Raw genomic sequence first — 22166 nt, 5'->3', positions numbered from 1 at the left:
TAATTTTCGCAACACTAACCAGATACTGAGTCTCTCAATAAAACAACATCACAGAACATGAAGTACACATCAGCAGGTTTACCTTAAGAACTAGAGGAATTGGCCAGATGACACCAAGGAAACAATAAGACAAAATGAGAATGTAGGATCCTGCAAGATAACTGGTCTGCTGCCTTCAACAAGCTGGACTACTTTAGATTTAAAGAGAATTAAGGGATATAATCAGATGCAATAAATGGTCCCTATATAGGATCTACAAATCAATGAAAGACATTTTGTGAACAGCTAGAAAAACATTTAATACCCAGTTCATATTTAAAATATTAATGAGTAATTATGAAATCATGTTATTTTGGCTATATATAAAAATGTTTGTTAAAAGGCACTCTGAAGTTAAAGAATTTAATTATATTGGCCAGATCTTTTTCAAGGAAATGGGGAGTGACAGCCATTCTCAACTGACGAAATAAAATGCTAAATTTAACATCTCTCTTTTCCCTTTTACATTTTCTCCTCCATTCTTTATGTTTTACTTCTTTCTCAAACATGAAGGAGGAAAAAAAGGAGAAGGACAGAGGAAAGGAAGGAAGGGAACCAGGAAGAAATAAACTCATGTCCAGAAAAACCCTTTTATTCAACTCAACAGGCTCCTCTCAGAGCTACAAGTTAGAGTATACAGTTGACCCCTGAGCAACATAGTTGAAAATCCACATGTAACTTCTGACTCCTCGAAAACTACTAAGAGCCTACTGTCGTCTGTAAGCCTTACTGATAACATAAACATATAACACATATTTGGTATGTTGTATGTAGTATATTGTATTCTTACAATAAAATAAGCTAGAGAAAATGTTAAGAAAATCGTAAGAGAAATAGTTACATACCTGTACTGTAAAAAAAAAAAAATCCACATATAAATGAACCTATGCAATTGAAACCCAGTATCGTTCAAGAGTCAATTATATATTTTTAAAAGATTTATTTATTTATCCATGAGAGACACAGACTGAGAATGAGAAAGAGAGAGGCAGAGGGAAAAGCTGGCTCCCTGCAGGAAGCCCGATGTGGGACTTGATTCCGGGATCACAACCTGAACCGAAGGGCAGCGCCCAACTGCTGAACCATCCTGGCATCGTCCCAAGAGTCAATTATATTTGAAAATGTAGTGACACTAACCTTAGTGTCAATTTATTTCTTCCAATCCAATTTTTCACTAAATCCAATGATTTTTACCTCTTTAGGATTTCTAAATCTCTCTTCTCCATTTTCACTGCTACTGGTTCATTTTGCCCCTCGTCATTTCTCAGCTTCAAGTATTAAACAATCTCCTCTACATCTACCTTCCAGAGTCCCAGAAGGAGTCCGTCCACTCTCCTGCTTAAACTAAGATGGCCCATCTGCCTAACGCCCAAACTTCAAAGTCCTTTACAATCTACACTTAGCCAACCACGTTTTCACCTTTCTTCATCCACTTACACACATGCCACCCTATAAGGTCCTAAATTGATTAGAGCAAACCTACTTCTAAGGCGTAGTTTCTCAGTATGTGCTAATCCTTTCACCAAACAAGCTTCACCTTAAACTCCTACTCCACCAAGCTGACAAGCAAACTCAAGCCATGTGGTGGAGCCTTTGTAAGCTCTTCCCAACAAAAGCACACATTCACCATTTCCCCTCCCCTGCACACGGGACATTTACTCCAGCATCTATCACCCCACAAGGTTGGCATCGCCCAGTGTTTCGTCAGCTCTAGCACATTACACTAGTGACCTGGACTAAACATTCTTTCTCTCATGATCCAGAAGCAGGTTTTCCTAGAAGAGAAATCCAAAAGCAACTAAGCACATCTGAATTATGCTTCATTAGCTAGCTTTCTCTGCAGAATCCTTCATTCAACAAATACTTTCTAATCACCTTCTATGTGCCAAGTACTCTGCCAGGTGCTAGGAATAAAGAATAAATAAAAAATATATGATTGTGGAGCTTAATCCACTAAGGGAGCAAACAACAGTTTCACAACCATGTATGTAATTACACTGCATCCCTTATTTTTACAGGCATTACTTTCATTAAGTGTACCTGTATCTAAGATCTTTACCTGCCTTTTTCCAACTAATATAATGGCCTCTCATATTTGGAATTTATGCCTTAAAATTACAACTGACCTAGGTACCACTCTCAAATTATTCTTCCTCAAGTTGAGTTTTCATTACACTTTTGCAAAATTTAGGAAAAAGAGCTATTCTTTTTTTTTTTAATAAATTTTTATTGCTGTTCAATTTACCAACATACAGAATAACACCCATGGCTCTCCCTCAATGTCCCCCTCAGTGCCCGTGTCACTCATTTCACCACACCCACGCCCCCGCCGCCTCCTCCCCTTCCACCAACCCTATTCATTTCCCGAGTTAGAGTCTTTATGTCTGTCTCCCTTTCTGATTTTTCCCACACATTTCTTCTCCCTTCCTCTATTCCCTTCACTATTATTTAAATTCCCTAAATGAATCGAGAACATAACTACATACTAATTGTCCTTCTCCGAATTGACTTCTTCTCTCACATAATACCCTCCAGATCCTTCCACGTTGAAGCAAATGTGGGTATTTGTCCGTTCCTAATGGGCTATAATATTCCAATGTATACAGAGACCACCCCCAATTTCCCTTTTTTTTTATTTTCTTTTTTCCATTCATCTTTCATGGGCAGCGCGAGGCTCCTCTCACAGTTTGGCTATTGTGGACATGGCTCGCGAGAAACACAGGGTGCAGGGTCCCGGCGTTTCATTGCATCTGAATCTTTGGGTAAATCCCTAACAGTGCCATGCTTGGGTATCGTAGGGCAGCTCTATTTTTAATTAAAAAGAGCTATTCTATGTTAAGGAACTGGAAAGTCGCTGAATGATTTCTGGTCTAATACACACTTAAAACTATGATCTAATGGCACCCTCTCTCACAATCACTGGCACTACCCCTCAACTTTCTACGCTTAGAGAAATATTTCAAACATCTTAGTAGAATTTAAAATATTTACTTTCCAGACTTTATTCCAGTACTATTCTTTCAATACAACTGTCAGACAACTGCCAACCTTCAAACATACTCCACTAACTTCCTTCAATTCCCCAATAATTACACAAAACACCACCATAACATGAATGCCACAAAAAAAAAACCACTCCAACAAAGCAACAAACAAAAACAAAACCTCAAATACACAGGGCAGCCCCGTGCTCAGCAGTTTTAACGCCCTCTTCAGCCCAGGGCGTGATCTGGAGACCCTGGCTCGAGTCCCACATCGTGCTCCCTGCAACGGGCCTGCTCTCCCTCTGCCTGTGTCTCTGCCTCTCCCTCTCTATAAGCTGTGTCTCTGAAATAAATAAATAAAAATCTTAAATAAATAATAAATATAATAAAGACTTTAATTTATTAGAGAAGAAGAAGAGAGAGAGAGAGAGAGAGAGAGAGGCCGAGGACACATGCAGAGGAGAAGCAGGCCCCGGCAAGGGAGCCCGTGTGGACACGAGCCCGGGGTACTCCAGGATCACGCCCTTTGCTGAAGAGCGTTAAACTGATGAGCCACCGGGGCTCCTAATAAATACAATCTTAAAAAAAAAAAACAAAAACCTCAGGGGATCCCTGGACTTGGCTCAGGACGTTTAGCTCCTGCCTAAGGCACAGGCCGCAACCTGGAGGTCCCAGGAATCGATCCCTTTCAGCCCTCCCAGGCATGGAAGGCCTGCTCTCCTCTGCGTGTCTCTGCCCCCCCCCCTCTCCTCTCTTCTTTCACTGTGTGACTAATCATAAATAAAAAACTAAAAAAATGTATATATACAATAACACAATAATTTGGATACCTAAAAAACATAAACTCTGAAATTTTTATTTTTAAGAGATTTTATTTATTATTTCTTAGAGACACACAGAGATAGAGGCAGAGACACAGGCAGAGGAAGAAGCATGCTCCATACAGGGATCTTGACATGGGACTCATCCTGGGTCTCCAGGATCAGGCCCCGCTGAAGGCAGCATCTAAACCGCTGAGGCCAACCCAGGCTCGCCCAAAACTCTGAAATTTTAATTTAATAATAATGATGGCAGAGATGGCAGGCCTAACCACACCCTTTAAATTACTTACCATTTCTATTTTTTCACCAGGGTTATTAGTTGAAATTCTAAACATGAAAAAACATATGGCCTCACTGTTAGTAAAAGCCACCATCCCCCTTTTACTAGATCTTAAGTCCTCCTTTATACCTGCTACAGCTCACTTAAACCCTCAATCATTTCTGACTACTCAATGACATCACATTCGTTTTTCCTTTTTTCCACCATGACTGATTAAGAATTCACACATATAATAAACCTCATTCAGGAGCTGTCCCCTTAGCGGCAAAACTACCACCACCACGTCCTAGTTTCACTGTTGGCCAATCAACATTTAAAAACCAAAAAATATAATAAAAAAATAATAAAAATTTAACAAATTAAAAAAATAAATAAAAGCCTCGGCAAAAGAGGACTACCTAATCCAAAAAAAGGGCAACTTAACTCCGAACATAGATCCTGTAGAGTTCAAGGCTACTCTCATAAATAACTAATGATACAACGCAGGTATCTTACAACTCATATAATTTCTCAAACAAGTATCTGAATTGGAGAGAGAGAATAAAAAGCTAGTGGAAAGAAACAAGTACCCAAGATCTTACTAAAAACCTGAAATTGTCATCTTGGTCCCCACCCCAGTTTTTCAAAGCAGAAACAGGATACAATCCTTAAACTTTTCCCACCCAACCCCAGCCTTCACATCCATTCCCTCACCCATTTTAAACGCCTAAATCTTCCTCTCAATTGCCTGCGCAATTTCCTAGGCTCTTTCTCCCTAAGATATGAGCTAACCCAACAGTCTCAGACCAGGTTCTTTTGCTGTCCCTCACTCATTGCCCTAAACACCACCCAGTGTGACCTCCAATAAGCCAATACTTACCATCCAGGTCCTAAAAAACCACATCCTCCTCATCTTTGTACCCATAGACTGATACTGTGCGACATAAAGAGCTAAAAACAATGTGTTGAAATACACAGAGGAGACCCACACTCCATTTTAAAACATTTTTTGACCCAACCCCCGCAGCCTCTCCAGTCTTATCCAATTCCCACTTACCTCTCACCACACTCCAGGCTTTAGCATATGCCTGTTCTTCCCATGAAATGCTGCTCCTCCTCCTCCCTCCAGATACCTAGGGATTCTAGGCATCTTCAAATGCCAATCAATTATCCCAACTTCAAAAAGTTCTTCTCACCCTATCCTCCCAAACACAGGAGCTTATCATCCCTGCTTTGAGCATTCCGAACCTTGAAGATATTTCTATAAGAGTATCTTTAACTCCACCCTATTTTTTTTTTAACATCTCACCTACTCTAATACAGCTCCTTGTGTTTATATTTTAAATATTTTTATCTCTTCAGAGCCTGGCAAATAAGTTCTTGATGAGTAATTTTAAGCAAATAATTCTTAAAATTCAAGGAAAGAAGATGTGATAGTTTAAAAAAAAAAAAGTGCAACATTTTGTAAGAGACAGGTGTATCAACAGAAGCAGTGCCAATTTTACCAGCAATAAGAAAAACTAATACCTAGGCTTCTAATCTTGAAGGCAAAATCTAGAAAAATCAGACAGAAAGGACCAAAAACTGAGAATACTGGTTCTAGGATAGCCTAGGATAAGAATCAAGGAGACAAACTTAAGGTTGAATTGTATAAACATAACCTTAGTGACATGCTCTAGCAAAATATGGGCAAATCCCGAACAAATGGGGGTAAGGGCAAAACTGCTGCATGCCTATCTGCCACAGGGCACTAGGCAGGAACAACCAATGTTATTTGAGCATTTAATTCTCGTGACAGGACTATGCAGGCCTTTCATGTACATTATATCATTTAACCCTTAGGACTCCTGCAAATAAATACTATCATTCTCCTTACAAACACAGGGAAGGTCCAGAGAATAATTTACTTGCTTGTGGTCACAGAGATTCTAGTGGCACAACTATGATTTAAATCCAAGTTTGATCCACAAGTCTGTGCTCTCAACCATTAGTCATTTACCTGTATTATTCTCAATTTAATTCTCAAAGCAACCCATAAGGTAGATGCTATCCTCATTTCATTTTAAATTAAGACATAGGGTTTAAATAATTTGCTCAAGGTCACACACACTTGGTAAGTAATAGAGCTGGGGGGTTTGAACCTAGTAAAATCTAGCAACAAAGCCCCCTCACCAACTCTAGAATTCTATCACTGATAAAGCCAAGATCTCATGTTCCATCTCCAAATATTGTATTGCTGAGACCATAAGCCCTCCAGTCTCCTTCTCAGAGGTATCATCTTCCAGAGCTAGTCCACACCTGCCTTCTTTACTCCCAAACTCTGCCTAATACTCTTAAGACAGAAGAGGTCAAACACTATCATCTCAGGATGCTTACACAGTCTTAAAAACTCACAAGTACCTCAAAGAGCTTTCATCTATGTGGGTTATACCTGTCAACATTTGCTGTCCTAGAAACCAGACTAAGAAAATTCAAAATATCCATTAACTTGTTATATATAATAAACCTACCATATGTTAACAATTTATGAAAACTATTTTCAAAAACAAAGTAAAATTTCATGAAAAGAATGACACTGTCTTACATTGTTGCAAATCCCTTTAATGTATGACATACTTAAAGATAGCTGGATTTGCACATCTACTCTGAATCTGATCAGATATCACATTTTTTTTTTTTTTTTGGCTTCTGGAAAAGTCCGCTGTACACTTGTAAGAGAGTAAGAATGAAAAAGACAAATACCATCTTAGTAATATCTCTAAGAACTATAGCCAACTCCTCCTCCCCCCAAAATCACATACACAATTTCCTTAATAAATCCTTAAGTAGTACAAAAATAAGTTTCAGGACAAATTGGTTTAACTAAAATTTCCAATCAATAAGACCTCTTTGGGGCACCTTGGTGGCTCAGTGGTTGAGCATCTGCCTTTGGCTTAAGTCATAATCTCAGGGTCCTGGGATCGAGTCCCACATGGCCCTCATAAAGGCCCTCATAAAGTCCCACATAATCCCAGGGTCCTGGGACCAAGTCCTCCCAAGGCCCATGTCTCTGCCTCTGTCTCTCATGAGTAAATAAATAAAATCTTTAAAAAAAAAAAAAAAAAGGTCTCCTTGAAAACAGGGATCTTGAAATTATGGTAAAATATTCCTCCAAAAACACAGCTGAACAGCAGGATGTAGCAGTCAATACCAATCTCTAAAAGGAAAAGATTGGCAAACCCATCTGTATCCACAGTGCCCAACCCAGAACAGACCGCCTGTAACAGACGGACTATACTGCTGTTAAAACACAATTCTAACCATGTGCATGTGCCCAATAACACATGAATGAATACAGAGAGTAGTACACAGAAGTTTCCTATGTGATAACCTCAAGAAGCCACCAATTTTAAAGGCCAAAACGGTTCAAATTCTAGCAATTTCATTCCACCCAATAAATTAACTCAAAATACAACCATAAAGACACCAAGTATAGGCCACTCACAAATTTCAACCCAAAATAAATACAAATATTTGCTAGGTTAGATTTTTATCTTCTACATTTGAAGTCAAACATAAAGTACAGAACAACATACTAAGACAAATGTGATCTGCCATCTAATCAGCAAAAACTGAGTGTTCACTTGATACGGTGTTAAGCCAAAACCATGATTTGTGTGGTAAAACCTCACCAAGATCAAAAAGATAAGACAAGTGAGGCCATCAATCCTAAGTGTGCTCCTTAGCATGAGATTACCAACAACCATCCGGTTTACAGCTTCGGCACCAAACAACAGCTGATGGAAGCGAACAGAAATCTTTTCATTTCACAATTTTTTTTTTCAGATTTTCCATAATCCATTTGCTTCTCCCTCTCTTTACAATGACTTGTAATAGTATAGCTACCACTATTTAGTGAAGATTTGGGGCTCTTGAGGCACTCAATATTTATTCTAGCTGCTAATTCATATATACAATCACTTGGGAGGTTTTAACCCACTCATTCTTTTTTTCCTCTTAAAGAAAATTATTGGGGATCCCTGGGTGGCTCAGCAATATGGCGCCTGCCTCCCTTTGGCTCAGGGCGTGATCCTCGAGTCCTGGGATCGAGTCCCACGTCAGGCTCCTGGCATGGAGCTTGCTTCTCCCTCTGCCTGTGTTTCTGCCTCTCTGTCTTTCATGAGTAAATAAAATCTTAAAAAATAAAAAAATAAAATTATTCATGATATTGACCTTACAAATCATCAAAAAGCCTTTAACAACACTAGAATATTGCTCTAAAACTACTGAACGATGTTTCAGAAGCTTCGGAAAGAAATCTAGTGCAACTCTGTCCAAATGGAGTTCCACTATACACGGCTTTTTTGACAGCATATGTGATTGCCTTTTCCTAAAACAGTGAAATGCTTTAAAAAACTGGATTTTGGACCAGGATGAATAGTATTCTTATGTGGACTTTCATGAGGTTTTTTATTTATAACCTAAAACAGAATCAAAAATAATAAGAATCTGCCAAGCAGCCCTATTTTATCAACAGGATTAGCCACCAGTGTAAATGGTTATAAGTTTGGGGCAGCAACTGTGTCTCCCTGTATTTTTCAAATCTGTATCAAAGGTCCATTCCAAGCCACAGCACCATGAGTGTGTGTCAAGACGGAAGTGGGGGAAGTACAGTGAAATTAAGAATACAAACTAGAGTCAAACAGACCTATCTCAAGAAAGATGTGTTTACGTTCACCTTTAAGATTAAAGCTTCCTCATTTACAAAGAAGCTATCTCACAATTTTGGTATGACGATTAAATAAGATAACACATGTAAAGCACAATGTCTTTTACATTAGTAGCATTCAACAAAGCTATTTTTTTCCTGTGACTACAAATCCCTAAGTCTGAGTTTCTCTAGTTTCCCTAAAATTAGAAACCAAATGGTAATTCTTTAAATGTCCCAAATAAAGTACGGTTTTCACTTTCAACAATTTTAAATGAAAATATATGAAAAACTGTTGGTCCACAAAACATGGCAGTTGGCTTCATCAGATACTGCTTTATGATGCTGTGGTATTTACATAGAACTAACTATACCATCTTGTGAAAGAAACCCCCCCCCCCAAAAAAAAAGCTCAGTGCAAATAATATTTTTGACTTAACGTGAATTCATCTTCATTTCTGCTTGGTCTTTAATTAGCAGGGACTCCTCTAATACCCTTTTTCATCTATCCCACTCACACGTCCCCCACTCAAAATCTGCCTAGTTAAAAAATCTATATACAACAGCTAGATGAATGGAGAGAATCACCTGTAATGCTCTTTTTGGATAAAAGATCACGGATTAATTTCTGCTTGGCTAGATCTCCACATGCTTACTTTTTAAGGTATATTTTTGTAGCAAGTGACTTTGAAAGAAAATGACTAAGCCTAATGATTCCTTCTCTCTCTCTCTTTTTTTTTAAGATTTTTATTTATTTATTCATGAGAGAGAGAGAGATAGAGAGGCAGAGACACAGGGAGAGGGAGAAGCAGGCTCCATGCAGGGAGCCCGATGTTGGGAACCCATCCCAGGTATCCAGGATCACGCCCTAGGCCGAGCTAAACCGCTGCGCCATCCAGGGATCCCTAATGATTCCTTCTTTGATACTATTCTACATTTAGGGGCACCTGGGTGGCTCAGTTGGTTAAGTGACCAACTCCTGATTTTTAGCTCAGGTCATGATCTCAGAGTGGAGGGATCTAGCCCTGTGTGGGCTCTGTGCTCAAAGGGGAGTTGGCTTCAAAGTTCTCTCTCCCTCTCTCTCTCTCTGCCCCTTCCTCACACTCTTACTTGCACTCCCCCTCTCTAAACCAAAATAATAATAATAAAATAAAAATAAAAGTGCATCAGACACTTCACTCAACTCTGGACTATTGAGCACAGGACAAACACAAACCTAGCAAGGGGTATGAAAAGCAAATGTTAGTCTTCCAGTAATTTAAGACTGAAAGTTCTAACATTATGATTTTACATCAGATCTACATCCAATGAGGAAAATTTTCTTGTTTTTGAAATCACAAAGAAAATAACTTCATGTGACCAAAGTCAATCATTTCAGCCAATCATATCAGGGAAAAGCCTAAAATATATATGTATAATATATATATTATATATATATATTTCTTATATATATAATATGTATTTCTAATATATATATATATATATATATATATATACACACATTAGAAATTCATTTCCTCGGTTTTGGACTTAAAGAAAACATAAGACTGAAAAACAATATAGGTGTCGACCTTCTCTCAATCCCGTCTCTTCTTTAAACTATTACCTTCTTTCCCTCTTTTCCACTTTAAATTTTTCAAACAGCAGTCTATAAACTTTTTCTTAACCTCCCATTTGCTCAAAACCCAACCTAGAGTCTGACTCCCACGCTCCCAAGTCCCAGAAAAATTTTCTCTGCTTATATTCACCTAACCGCCAAATCCTATTAAACCATTCTCAGAGCTCATCCTATCCTAAACCTGGCCATCACTAGTCACCACTGAAAACACACTCTTGCTCAGCGCTTCTATTTCTCTTAACAATCTGTAATTTTGCTCTCTCCTATTCTCCTACCTCTTTAATCATTTTATTGCAGTCCTGTCCAAAATGTAATATTGGCTGTTTCTTTTTTCTTTTCTTTTTTTATATTGGCTGTTTCTAAGGGTTCCCTTGGTCCTCTCCTTTTCCTCTTCTATACTAACGTGAACTCCATGAGTAAGTTTCACACTTACATGTACTTTCATTCTCAGCACATTCCAAAATGCTCAACTGATTCTCAAATGGGAACCCTACCACCCCCAAAAAGGTGAAAAGCATTTGTTCATAGACTCTTCCCAAGTGATGCTGTAAGTTCCAACACTAACTATATAATAGTCAAATCTATAAAATCCCTAAGCACTCTCTGGTCCAGATAATACTTATTAGACATACCCACCTAAATATCCAACAGGCCATGTGAAACTGAAGAATCAAAAGCAAGCCATTCCACTTTCCTTGTCCAAACCTGCTCTTCTTCCTCTACTTCCCAAGTTAAACCATACCAAGTTATCCAAGCTAAAAAACTTCTGAATGGTACACTATTTTTATAACTCATCGCTAATCTATCCCTAATTCTGTTATATTTCAAATTTATCTGATCCTTTTTAAAAAAAAAAGATTTATTCATTCATGAGAGACACAGAGAAAAGAGGCAGAGACATAGGGAGAGGGAGAAGCAGGCTCCCTACAGGGAGCCCGATGTGGGACTGGATCCAGGGACCCCAGGATCACGACCTGAGCCGAAGGCAGACACTCAGCCACTGAGCCACCCAGGTGCCCCAAATTTATCTTATTCTTTTCCAGCTCCTATTATGTCCTTGACCTCTCACAAGGATTTAAATGAACTCTCTGACCTCAGTTTCTTGACCCCTTTCATCTAACCTCCACATTTTTACTATGTGTCTCCTAAAAAAGTGTGTCACAATTTCCCCACTCCTATCCAGTTAACCTCTCAATGGATCCCCATTATAGACAGACAGAAGTCCTAACATTTAAAGAAAAAGCCTAAGACTATTCACTGACTGTTTCTGGCCACCCCTCCTGTCCTCATCCTTGCATCTTGTTTCACAGTCCAAGTTGTATGTAACCTCACTTTGCACATGCTTCCCCTTCTCCAGGAAAAGTCCTACTCAGCCTGACAAGTGCCTATTCACCCTTCAAAACTCAGCTCAAAGATCTCTAAGATGACTCCATCAAATTTCCCAAACAAAATTAGCTGTTCCGGGGTCCCTGGGTGGCTCAGCGGTTTGGCGCCTGCCTTCGGCCCAGGGCATGATCCTGGAAACCCCGGATCGAGTCCCACGTCAGGCTCCCTGCATGAAGCCTGCTTCTCCCTCTGCCTGTGTCTCTGCCTCTCTCTCTCTGTATGTCTCTCATGAATAAATAAATCTTAAAAAAAAAAAATTAGCTGTTCCTTCCTCAGCATGGCCCAAATGCTTTGTATATTCCTCATTACTGTATGAGTGCTTTATTGGATCATTCGTCTTTATACCCCACTATAAATCCACTTGGGACAAAAGACCATAAGCCCCATAAGGATAGCAAGTCGATACATGGCGCCTGACATATGGGTGTTTGAGTATTTTTGGAACCAAGTTTTAGTACTATTTTAAAATGCTGTATTCACGTATAATTAGTTCTGCTATATTGCTTGTTCTGAAATGTGAATTTGTTCCAACGTGATTGATATATCAGGGAATGTGAGCACAAAGTGAAATTCTCATTTGCATACCATTTATCTGCATCTAATGCACTAGATGAAGGTAGAAAACTGCACCTAGCTGAAATGAGCTGTGCAGAAACAAACAAAACACACATACCTCAAACACTATCTGCCCATGAGTTCGCTATGTGTGTGATAAGCCACACCCACCCACCCATATCTGGTGTTACTCTAACATTCCATGTTAACCTTCAGGTAACCATGTAACCATGTTACCATTCAGGTAACCTGCCTTCTACCATTTCACAGAAACTCACAAGCAGCAAACCTCTCCATGCCCGTCTCCACAAGCAAAACTTTCTCAATGTAAAGTGTCCCATTTATTACAGCATTTATATATTCATTCCTTAACCATTTCACATGTCTAAAACTGTGTTACCATTTTCATCAGGTTTATTTTTAACAATAAGCCACTAAGTTTTTTAGTGTTGTTTTTGATTTCATTTTTTCCTTTGGGCCTATAGTTTTTACTGCACAATTTTGCATAGCATGGTAACTTTCATGAACCTCTATGCTGCTTCACAGCAGAGTGGGCTACATAAACTATCAGCTCTATGATGAGCTCTTAGACTTTAAGAAAATTTCAATATTCCAACTGCAGTAAGTTACTGGAGAGAAAATTCTGCCCTCCCACAAGATTCACATACATACAGCCCATGTCCCAGCAGACTATTAGGACAATCACAACCTTTAAACTTGGTGTCCCTCACTTCTAGAGAGCAGAGGGTGGTTTTCTCCAGCTTAAGCTCTACAGTATGCCTAAGCCTAGCTCAAAAAACAAATGCCCGAATTTTCAAGTGTACCATTTTATGGGTTTCATTAATTTGACTGCTTTTAACTTCTAAAACATCCTGACAGGGATCCCTGGGTGGCGCAGCGGTTTAGTGCCTGCCTTTGGCCCGGGGCACGATCCTGGAGACCCAGGATCGAATCCCACGTTGGGCTCCCTGTATGGAGCCTGCTTCTCCCTCTGCCTGTGTCTCTGCCTCTCTCTCTCTCTCTGTGACTATCATGAATAAATAAATAAAATCTTTAAAAAAATAAAAATAAAAATAAAACATCCTGACATTTTGATTTCAAATAACCCTCTATTATAAAGCAATTGGCCAAACCCTCAAGTTCGTTATATAAGGAACACAACAGACACTATATCCAGGTTAAAAAGATTGAGAGTCACTAACTCCATACTGTCTCAAAAGTGACTTTATATTTTATATGTAGGGCCTCCACTAAATCCTCCATGCTGGATGTTAAAGTGGTCTATTAAATCACCTTGCTCCCCTAATAAAAATATTTCGGCTCCTCCCTTTTGGGATAAAGATAAACTTCATGTTTAGCTGAGCAAACACCGTCCCTCAAAACCTAGGACACACACCTCTCCAGTCACTCTCTTGTTCTAGTACACCTCACTACTGGCCTTACCCCAACTCTTGTCATCTCAGTACACTCACCCCTCTCTTCTATTTAAAATGATCCCCTCTCCCTAGTTTGACAAACATCTATTCCAGGTCATTTTCTGTAAGCTGCTCACACGTCTTCCACAAATTTAATGATCCTTTCTTCTATTCTCTCATTGCACTATGTACACCTTCTATGCCTATAGACTACATGGCAAAAACTGAGTACAATTCATTTTTGAATTCTCTGAGTCCAACGCTGTACCCAGAATATGCTATTCCTTGACACATAAATGAAGTCATCAAGAAAATACAGATGGATGAAGGAGAGGTAAAGGCCAGAGAAGCGGTAAGGTTAAGGCAACGTATGTATAAGTCCCCATTTTGTACACAAGTAACTTTCTCCTCTTTAATATTTGTTCAAATACTAAAATATGGTGCATTCTACTGTACTCTAATGCGCCAGCCTCTGTATACATAAGTTTACAGTTTATTCAGTATTTCTTAATTTCATATAGCATTTTCTTAATCACACTTTGTTATAAAATGGCTACCTTGGTAGAGTGAGTAGCAGCCAAGTTTAAGGAAACAAGTACATCAAGATGGAAGCTAAGGATTAACACTGAGGGATCCCTGGGTGGCGCAGCGGTTTGGCGCCTGCCTTTGGCCCAGGGCGCGATCCTGGAGACTCGGGATCGAATCCCACATCGGGCTCCCGGTGCATGGAGCCTGCTTCTCCCTCTGCCTGTGTCTCTGCCCCCCCCTCTCTCTGTGACTATCATAAATAAATAAATAAATAAAAATTAAAAAAAAAAAAAAGGATTAACACTGAAATTGGAACATTTTTCTAGACAATAACATTAAGTTCCATTCACAACAATAGAGCGTATACAAGCACTGCATACCTACAAATCCAAGCCTTTTCTGCATTAAAATACATGTCCTTAGCTGAACCTATTTGGACCTTTCCAAAGCGATAAACACTTTAAAAGTAGAGCTTCTCAGGGGCTCATGAGTAGCTCAGTGACTGATCCTGGGATGGAGTCCACAGGGAGTCTGCTTCTCCCGCCATGTCTCTGACTCTCTCTCTGTGTCTCTCAAGAATACATGAATAAAATCTTAAAAAAAAAAAAAAAAAAAAAAAAAAGGAAGGGCTTCCCAACCAGTCTACTCTGCATATGGGGAAGTTGCCAGTGTGCAAATATTGGTCTCTTGCCCTTATGACCCAAGGTCTACAGCTGTGAGCACCACTGACCATTTATTCCAGTATGCCTTACATACATTATGCCTTTCATTGCACTAGGATATGAAAAACGCTTAAGCTTCAAACAATGTAAGAAGGTTAACATGTACCTAGTGGAATGCCTAAGCACTGACCAAAATGTGAATTTATCACTACAAGTACAGTGGGCAAATTCCTTTAATGCCTTTATCTGCAGCCAGGACCAAGTTCTATAACCAACTTAACAGTCTGAAATTTCACAAAAATTGTAGGTTTAATTTGCCACCAAGATTTAAGAAACCTGAAAACACCTACAAACCAAGTATGTATTCAAAGGGCTTCTTCATCAACATTACCACTGATTGAGACATTTCTGAAACTATGCACGTATCAACTCTCAGAGCAAATCTTCTCAGTCTCACAAGAAAACTTGTCTTCTATTCCATTCTTGTTTTGACTACTTTGGTATCTCGTTTAACTGCGAACTGAAGAGACACAACTACCACAAATAATTTCTACCCATTAAAACACCTTCTGCCCTCCCAAAAGAACTAATCTCCAGCAAATACCTCATATACTCATGTGCTTTCCCTCTTCACTGCAAGCACGTTGGCCAAGTCACTTGAACCTTTCTAGGTCTGTTTCCACAGTCATAGCTTTTCAAATATTTTGCTTAAAGCATACTGACTACACTAGATCACTGGTCAAAAAAACATGAAGCAATTTCAACTCTAACAGACATCACATTCTGAAGACTGTAACAAATGTTCTGACAGCAATTACAAAGAAAATCTTCAAAACCTTTTGATCTATGACCACATCAGCCCGGAAAGCCTGCAGAACTGTTCTGGAATGGCAAACCCTAGCGTCCTGTGAAAAACAATCAGTGCCATTACCCGCCGTTTTATTTTTCACTAGTTCATACTCCCTCTCTTCCTCCCTAAAATGAAATTTCCAGACGCAAGAATGTAAGAAATTCCATACTAGCACTAATGAGACAACGCACCTAGAAAACAGTAAGTATGGGAACTCAAATTCAAGCAGATTATTTAAATTACCTCAGCTCAACACAGTAAATGCAAGATGGGTCAAGCGAGGGTACTTGCACAGTGCCGTCATCGGCGGTAACAGTTAAAGATTACAGGTGTTCCTTAGCAGGCTCTCCGGGGGGAGAGGGGGGGAGAAAAGTGTCAAAGAGAAAAAGTTTCCAAAGAAAATAACGATTGGTGCTTAGAAATAAAAAGGGAGACGAGCGGTTGGGGTTACGGGAGAAAACTGCTTCCAGTAAGTTCTGAGCGATACCAGAAATCTCTCCGTCGGGTGCTAAGGGCCTCTTCAATCAGGTCACTGTCACTCCCGCCCACCGACCCCAAATCTGCGTTCAAATGAATTTGAGATACTTTCGGGTTAGGGGGTCAACCGCTGGTTCACCGCGTTGCGGTAACTGCGAAGTGCCACACTCCACGACGCACGATCCCACACAGCCCCTCCGCCAAAGTTGCCACCCATCCCGGCCCAGAGTCCCCGATACCCGCCCCGCCCCGCCCCGCCCCCGCCCCCGGCGCGCCCCCGCCCGCGCCCGCGCCGTCAGTCAGCGCCCCCCGCCCCCCGGGCTGGGCGCGGGGGCGCGGCCTGGGAGCTGGCCGGACCCGCACGGCGGCACCTCGGAGGCCCCCAACAGCCGCCGCTTCGGCCGAGCTGCGGGCTCGCGGGCCTCACACTCAAGCCGCCCGCGCCGTGGCCCCGCGCGCCACGACCGAGCGGGCCCCGCGCGCGGCCAGTGCGGGGAGCGGCGCCCGGCCGGGCCTCGGGCCCGCCTTGCTCACCTCTCGGGGCGCGCCGCCTTCCTCCGCCGCTGCCGCTGCCGCTGCCGCCGCCTCCTCCCTGTGAGTGCAGCGGGGTCTGACCTGTGGAACCACCATACCAGTCCCGCCCGCCGCTGCAGCGCCGCCGCCGCTCCGCCGCCGCCTCAGCCGCCGCTCTTTGTTCCCCCTTGGAGCGCCACCGCGTCAGCCGCCCCGACGGGCCACCGCTACGCCCTCCCGCCCTCTCGGCCTCCCGCCTCGCCCTCCTCGCTGCGCCCGCTGCCGCCCTCGCCTCCGCGCCGCCGACGCCGCCTCCACCGACGCCGCCGCCTCCTCCTTCGCGCCCCCCTCGTTTTCATTGAAAGCAAACAAGCATCATGGCGGCGGCCGCCGTCCCCCAGCCAGCGAGCACCCCGACCGCCGCCGCCGCTCCAACATCCCGGCCGCCCATTGGCCGCCGCCTCCGGGCGCGACCATTCGCTGCGCGGCGGGTGGGTCGCTCCCCAAGCCCCGCCCCCTGGCCCCCCTCCGCGCTGGGCGGCGATGGGCCGGCCCGGCGCTCTCCTGAGCCGCGCTCCGGCCGGCTTCCCGCCCTGCCCGGCCGTTCCTGTCGCGCTGGGTCCCTGCTCTGCCCCTCACTGCCCTCCGCCTTGCCGTCCATGCTCTTTTTCTTTTCTTGTCTCAGGCTCTTCACTTCTGTGTGCTGTCTCCCCTCCGTTTCCTCGGCCTCCTTCCCCTTCGTTCTCCTCCGTTGGTGGGGATGCGGCGCGGCTCGCAGACTTGCCTCCGGCGGCGCCTTCATCTGCCGGAGACCTGCGATCCTGAGCAGCGCAAGCGGCTTCTTGCCTCCAACAGGCGGGAAAAAAATTAACTAGTGCCCCGTGTCGGCCCATTCACGGCCGTGCAGTACAGTGAGGAGGCTGTGGTGGTGGGGTCCCAGCCAGAGCCCCTGTCCGACGTCGGCCTTCGGAAACCGGGCTGCGGGCAGCCCGGGGGGCGCAGCGGGTTAGCGCCGCCTGCAGCCCGGGGCCTGATCCTGGAGACCCGGGATCGAGTCCACGTCGGGCTCCCTGCACGGAGCCTGCTTCTCCCTCTGCCTGCGTCTCTGCCTCTCTCTCTCTCTCTCTCTCTCTTTCTGTCTCATGAATGAATAAATAAAATATTTTTTTAGATTTTTTATTTATTTATGATAGTCACACAGAGAGAGAGAGAGGCAGGGACACAGGCAGAGGGAGAAGCAGGCTCCATGCACCGGGAGCCCGACGTGGGACTCGATCCCGGGTCTCCAGGATCGCGCCCTGGGCCAAAGGCAGGCGCCAAACCGCTGGGCCACCCGGGGATCCCCAAATAAAATATTTTTAAAAAGAAATCAAGCTGTTGTCCTTAGGTGGCGACGGAAGGCGAGCAGAGATCACTGGGGATGGTGCTTGCTTCGGGGCACGTTCCTGACAGGTGCTGAGACCCCGTGCTGGAGCCACACTGTACAGAGGAGTCCGGCCCCACCCTGGCCCTAGTAAGTTCCCCGTCTAGGCCAAGAGAGACGTCCAACAAACATTCTTTATAGAGGCATGCGTGGGGAAAGGATGGCCGTCCGTCCACCTACCAAGGATAGGCAAGCAGGGATGGGTCACTGGCTCCTGGAAAAGTCAACCCTGAAGAAATAAACGGGTGTGAGATTGGTTCCGGAAATTAACAGTAGCAAAGAAGTGAGACACCCCCTCAGGGAAGATGACTTGGGCTAGGAGGTTATGGGAAATGGATGGCTGCTTGCTGCTGAGGTGCAGAGGAGAGTAGGAAGAGCGAGGAAAAGAGGAAGGACTGAAGCTGCTGGAGTCCCGTGCTTGTTTCTCCAGCATGGCCTTGGGATGGTCCTTACCTGTATTCTTCCAAAAAGTCAAGTGACAGCCTAGTCCTCAAGTGCCAGAGGACACTGGAGGGGGCTGGGCAGGACCAAAAGCCCAGCAGGGGTGAGGGATTGATAAGACAAGTGCAGACTGACCCCTAAGCGTTCCTGTCCATATGCTCCAACCCTAGACCACCAAGTACTGACATACAGCTCCTGCTATTCAGTATCACCTACCTGAGGGACTGATAGCCATCTAGGTCTCTCCCCCCACTTGAGCACTGTGCCCTAGCAACCGATGCTGTAGCCTGGACAGACAAGTGCCTTTTGGTAATTCATCCGCCTAGAGGGAGCTACTTTTTATAATCGGCACAGTGTATATGAAGGATGGGAAATCATACCGAAAAACTTAGTGCATAAAACAACTTTTTTATATCTTATGATTCTGGTGTCCAGCTAGACAGTTCTACTGGTCTCACTGGAGGTCTCACTCATGCCTATACCTGAGGTGGTGGCTAGGGATTGGATGTCTGCCATCTCAGGGCCCCCCGGTGAGACCTGTATCTCTGTGTAATGTGTCATTCTGCTTTTCTGTGGCCTCTTCCTCCAGCAGGTTATTCTAGATGTCCTACTTGGCAACCCAACGCTCCATGAGGAAGGAAGAAGAAGAAGCTGGCAGACCTTCTGAGGAATATCATGTTCTCTGTAGTCTATTGGTCAAAGCAGTCACAAGCCCAAGCCAGATTCAGGAAGAGAAGATATAAGTAAGTCAGGAGCTGCATGCACGTACAGGGAGGATGGACTTATTCGGGGCCATCTCCTTAGGCTAGGTACCACAGAGAAGGTACCAGTGGTGGCCCTCCCTAAGCACATCCTGTTCTCTGTGAAGAGAAACCACCAAATGCCTCGCCTTTCCAGATCCAGATCAAAGAGCCTCCTGTGTTAGGCAAGACTTCCCCATTGCAACTTATAAAACCCCAACTCAAATAGGCTTTATGCAGCAAGAGGTCATTTATGGAAAACAAACAAACAAACAAAAAAGAGATCATTTATGTACACAGATGTCATGTAACTGAAAAGTTCAGGCATCATAAGATGTCCTCAAAAATCGATCTGACTCCCTCACTCTGCTCCTCTGCTCTGCTCCTCCACACTAGCGTCCTCACAGACTTTTGACGAGGCAAGGAAGATGGCCACCAGCATCTGCTTCTACCAGATTCTACCAGTTTCTCCATGTGGATAGAGTACTTCTTTCCTCATTGTTCCAGCAAAAAGCCCAGGACAGTCTCTCACTGGCCTGGCCTAAGCCCCATCTCTGTGTAACAAGGCATGAGGTCAGCCCTACATGAACCAAATGTATCGAGAGGGGGCAAGGGATTCCTCAGGGAGAGTTGAGGACAGCTAAAGAACAGGAGCAGATTCCATCTCACACCTCTGAGAAGGCTTCCCTGGTTAGAGTTGGTCACTGTCTCCTCAGCTCTCCACCCTCTGTCCCTCCATTAGGGGACTTAGCAGAAGATGCTCTTATGTCTCCTGCCATGCTGTGAGCTCGCATATAAGTCTGACTCACGTTGTGGCCTCCATGCCACTAACTGGGATTGCTTTTGAGGCTTTCCAACCTGCAGCCTTTCCCAGTTTCTTCCTCTCTGTTATGAGAACCTTGGCCACTCAGCTTTGATAATCTGATGCTTTCTCTCAGGGTGGAGACTTGCTGGCTAGGGACCAGAACTGATGACCAAGATCTCTGACTCCCCAAAGACATGGATCCACCCTAGTCATCTGTCTCTTTTTCTCTGGGCTCAAGGCCTTCAGGTCACAGTTTTCTTCAGAAAGGTCCCTGGTCCATTGTTTTAACCTGCGGTTGGTTGAAAACTGTACTCAAACAGCTGTAGGACAAGAAAGGAATTAGCTGGCCTAAACAGCTTTAAAAGGCCAGGAAATAGACATCAGCTTTAGGTGTGGCTTGATCTGGGGGCTAATGCCACTCAGTTATGCTCACCTCCATGTTGGTTTTTATCATCAGGGACCACACTGAAGCAGAATGGATGCCAGCTCCTGCCAGACTCCAAAGACATCCTGGGCCTGCCTCATTTTCATCCCTGAACCAAATGCCACATTCAGGGCAATGTTCCATCCTGGCCAGGAAGATGTCACATGCCCACTCTTGGACCTGGATTATCTTCAACATCACTCAAAGCATATATGAAAAGAACTGGCGGGGGGAGAGAATCCCCCCAAAAAACTGAGGCTACCGTTTCTCGAAGAAAGGAATAGATGTAGAAAGGCAGAAAGAAGCCGAGGTCCAAGGCCTCTGTATCAGCTGTACCTGCTCAGACCTCCTGCTAGTTGCTTCTCTGGGAACCAATCCAGTCCTGGTTCAACTACTAGTACACAGTGAGGAGAAAGTGCCTTGGTGCCTCAGAATGTGGGAGACAGGGTGGGGCTCTCCCATTTCAGAGCTTAGATGCTCTCCCTGAAGACTCACTGTAAAGAAGTAGTGGGAACAGGCAAAGGCTGCAAATCCATTTCTGTTTTCAAGTGTATTTTTTTCTAAGGTTAAACTCCCTTTTTCCTTGTTGTATAAGCAATTTGCGGTCATGGTTTCAAAAATGCTTAAAACCAGGACACCTGGGTGGCTCAGCGGTTGAACGTCTGCCTTTGGCTCAGGGTGTGATTCCCGGGGGTCCAGGATCAAGTCCCTCGTCAGGCTCCCCACCCGGAGCTTGCTTCTCCCTCTGCCTATGTCTCTGCCTCTCTGTGTGTGTGTCTCACATGGATAAACAAATAAAATCTTTAGAAAAACAAAAAACTTCAAAAATGATTAAAACCAAACAGCAGAAAGGAAGAAGAAAATTAATGTCTCATCTCTGGCCCTACTCCAGCCACACTCTCTAGAGATTTGAATTAATTACAAAGCTTTGGCCTTAAATAACAAAACAAAACAAACACACCAAAACCCCTTCAAATATGCTTACTGGATGAGGTGCTTACTGACTCTGAGTCTGCAAGTCCAAACATTAGGGTTATTTGCATCAAATTCTATGGGCAGATTCATCACCGATACTACCCTGGGTGAAAAATATTTTGTTCCTTTGCTACTTATTATGGGACATATGGGGTGTTGGCGTGATGGCAGGAGACCAACTGTGGGTCTCTCCAGAGATGGTAGGGGCCATGAGGCTTCATTGGGAGGGGCTGAGGTGACAGAGTCTCCAGAGTCTTTATGTGTAATTTGATTTATGGTCATTCTCTGAATTTGTTAGGATTTATTCAGTTTCTGGAATAGAAGCCTGACTCATAATTAAGCAGAAATGGGAACTTACTGCCTCAGGGTAATGCTAGCTGCTATAATAAACAAATACAAAATATCTTGCTCATGTAACAACTCTATCAGCAGAGGAGTTTCTTGCATGTAGTGATTCAGGGACCTGGGGACCCAAGCTCCTTCCTCTTGTGGATTTGTCATCCCTAGTTCAAGAGTTTTTGTGGGGGTGGGGGGGCGGTCCAGGTACTCCTTAGGGATCTGTGC

The 22166-nt window shown here is 43.5% G+C and overlaps 1 protein-coding gene and 1 long non-coding RNA gene across 3 annotated transcripts in view; one reads left to right on the top strand and one right to left on the bottom strand.

The window, feature by feature from the left end:
* The window catches only part of CNOT6 (CCR4-NOT transcription complex subunit 6), a 69726-nt gene extending 52724 nt beyond the window's left edge, over window positions 1-17002 (bottom strand). The window contains exon 1 of one of the 2 annotated variants that reach the window (XM_055302155.1): window positions 16816-17002. The gene's annotated coding sequence lies outside the window, so the exon portion shown is untranslated. The remainder of the gene's footprint in view (window positions 1-16815) is intronic. The other variant, XM_055302154.1, reaches the window with a different exon arrangement.
* A 156-nt stretch (window positions 17003-17158) lies between these two features.
* LOC129494906 (uncharacterized) lies at window positions 17159-21162 on the top strand. Its single transcript, XR_008661430.1, has 4 exons — window positions 17159-17285; window positions 18182-18307; window positions 19248-19401; window positions 20661-21162. It is a non-coding gene; the product is annotated as an uncharacterized LOC129494906 (long non-coding RNA).
* The last annotated feature ends 1004 nt before the right edge of the window (window positions 21163-22166 follow it).

Source organism: Nyctereutes procyonoides, unplaced genomic scaffold, assembly GCF_905146905.1.
Source record: "Nyctereutes procyonoides isolate TBG_1078 unplaced genomic scaffold, NYPRO_anot_genome, whole genome shotgun sequence".
In the NCBI taxonomy this organism is placed as follows: Eukaryota; Metazoa; Chordata; class Mammalia; order Carnivora; family Canidae; genus Nyctereutes; species Nyctereutes procyonoides.
Note: the sequence above shows the minus strand (reverse complement) of the source record. Positions and strands in the feature narration are given on the sequence as shown.